Source organism: Loxodonta africana, chromosome 22 (genome assembly GCF_030014295.1).
Source record: "Loxodonta africana isolate mLoxAfr1 chromosome 22, mLoxAfr1.hap2, whole genome shotgun sequence".
Taxonomy (NCBI): domain Eukaryota; kingdom Metazoa; phylum Chordata; class Mammalia; order Proboscidea; family Elephantidae; genus Loxodonta; species Loxodonta africana.
In genome coordinates, this window is record NC_087363.1 from 17223830 (window position 1) to 17226380 (window position 2551).

At 52.6% G+C, this 2551-nt stretch overlaps 1 non-coding gene across 1 annotated transcript; it reads left to right on the forward strand.

Annotated features, from left to right (window-relative positions):
- Positions 1-547: 547 nt before the first annotated feature.
- On the forward strand, positions 548-618 carry TRNAE-CUC (transfer RNA glutamic acid (anticodon CUC)). Its single transcript has one exon. It is a non-coding gene; the product is annotated as a tRNA-Glu (tRNA).
- Positions 619-2551: the final 1933 nt, after the last annotated feature.

The window sequence follows — 2551 nt, forward strand, 5'->3', positions numbered from 1 at the left end:
GTAATTGCCTTTTCCCGTCTCTGAAACATCCTGGGCGCTGAGGCAAGCTCTCCTGCAGCCGGGGGTGTAGTGTGCTACCCCACGGTGGGAGCGTTCATCTTCATTATTTCCAAAGAGGAGCTGCTGGAACAACAGTGAGACATTTTATGAGAAAGAAGACCTTAAACTGGTTTTCATTAAATGTGGCTTGATGGAGGTGAACCGGAAACATCCACTGGAGCAATGGCAGCCTTTCAAAGCCCCCCTGCAGAAACGATAAGCTATAAAAACAAATGGCCCAGCAACAGAACAAAAAACAAGGCTCCGGGAACATTTGCTGGGCTGCAAACATGGCCTGCTGGGCCCTACCCCGCCTCTCGGAGACTGAACCGTCCTGGACCTGGTGGATCTGGAGCCTAACAGGAGCCAGGGGTGCTTTCCCACCCCAGGACATCCAGTGGTGGAGCTAGACAGACATGAGGAGTGGGGCATGGGGGAAAACTGCCCTGGGTGTCAGTGGCACCTTTGGGAACGACTGCAGTAATGACAGCTAACGTTTACTGGGGAGGCATTGGTGGTTCAGTGGTAGAATTCTTGCCTCTCGTGCAAGAGACCCGGGTTCAGTTCCCAGCCAGTGCACCTCATGCTTCCTCAGCACCCATCTGTCAGCTGAGGCTTGCACGTTGCTGTGATGCTGAGCAGGTTTCAGCACAGCGTTGTGTTCCATCATGCGGGAGGTTGCCATGAGTCAGGGATCACAGCTAACAACGTTTCCTTTGTGCCAGGTGCTGTAATACGCCCCCGGCATGCATCCTGTTGTCTCGCTGACACCCCTATAGATATGCGCTCTCCATTTTGCAGAAGAGGAAAGAGGTTCATAGATGTTGAAAAGTGTCCCCAAGGCTACAGAACTGAGTGGGCAAAACAGGACTCAAACTCTTGTTCCAAAGGGAATGCCCCAAGCCACCTGCAAGCCCACCTGTGAGGAAATGAATATGGTCTTAAACTGGGTTTCAGACTTGAGGAGAGAGACCCTTAGAAACCACCAAGCTGTAGCTCCTCATTTTCTACTTAAGGTGGAAGTGATGGCTGCGGGGGTGGGGGGGTGGGCAGTAAGGGTGTTCTCGGGTGTCAGAGACCTGGGCAAGCAGGCATCTTCTAGATGTGCTTAGGCAGTTCCCTTACCCTCCCTGAGCCTCAGTTTCCTCATCTGTGAAACGGGAAAAGCCACAGCCCTAGTGTTCATTAGTGTCATTGTGATGGTTAAGTAAGATGCATTCAGCAAATGTTTATCGAGCAACTTCTGTGTGCCCGGCACTGTGCTTGGCCCTGTGGATGTAACAGTGGGCCGAACTGGCTAAAATCCCTGCCCTCATGGGGCCTCCATTCTGGTGGAGGAAACAGGCCATAAATAAATAAGGAAATGATGCTGTGGGTCAGAGACGATCTAAGCACCTTGGAGGAAATGAAGCAGGGAAGAAAGGCAGGGAGTGTGGCGGGGTCAGGGTAGGGTTAACAGGGTGATCAAAAAGGGCCTCAGTGGGAAGTGCTTTAGAACTAAGCCTTGATAGGATCCTGTGGGGGAAGAGTCCTCCTGGCAGAGGGTACAGGGAGGACAACGGCCCTGAGGTGGGCGCAGGCCCGGCCTGTGAAGGAGCAGCAGGCCGGGGCGGCTGGAATGCTAGTTATCAGGTGTGGTCTGGTTGAATTGACTCATAGCAACCCCCTGTGACAGAGCAAAACCGCCCAGTAGGGTTTCCTAAGCTGTAGTCTTTATGGGAGCAGATTGCCAGGTCTTTCTCCATCGGAGCCACTGAGTGAGTTCGAACTGCCATCCATCATTTCAGTTAGCAGTCAAGGGCTTAACTATTGTGCCACCAGGGCTCCTTCTGGCTAGAATGGACATTGATGTAAAAAGCTTTGCACAATACCTGTGTCCTGGCTACTGGGTCCTCACTTCCTTCTCTACCTTCTATCCACCATTCATTCCTTAAAAGTATCGAGTATCTCCGTGTGTGCCAGAAGCCAGCAAATGCTAAGAAGACTCTAAGGAAGGCATGCAAATCAGGGTGAGAGAATTCAAGGCCCCTCAGTGGGGTTCTCTAATGCCTCTTGGATTCCTCTAGGAACAGTGGGGGCACCCAGCTGTCCAGCCCAGCCATACCTCTGAACCACACCCCAGAACTCTGGGCTTTCTTCTTACAATCCAGGCAGGAGGACCCCAGCCCAGTGGGTCTTACCATCCTCTGCTTGGCTGTGCTTCTTTTGGTTCCTTCGCCCTATGCCACTCTTCGCAGTGTTTCTGCTCGCTGTGACACACGCAGAAACTCTTTCCCAGAGTGTAGAGATTTGTGGGTACTGAGCACGCATTGGGGCCAGCAGTTGCCAACAGGAGCAGATTAGCCCTGGGAGCCAGAGGCGGGAGGGGAATGAACTGCTCCTCGGAAGCTCAATTCTTCCAGAGTCCTGAGGCCTCACCCATTTCTGTGATGAAGCTTTTGACCTGGTCCTGTGCACAGCAGGCCGGTGCTGTCTGCAGCTCTGCAGAAATGTAGTAGAATATCAGTGTTTG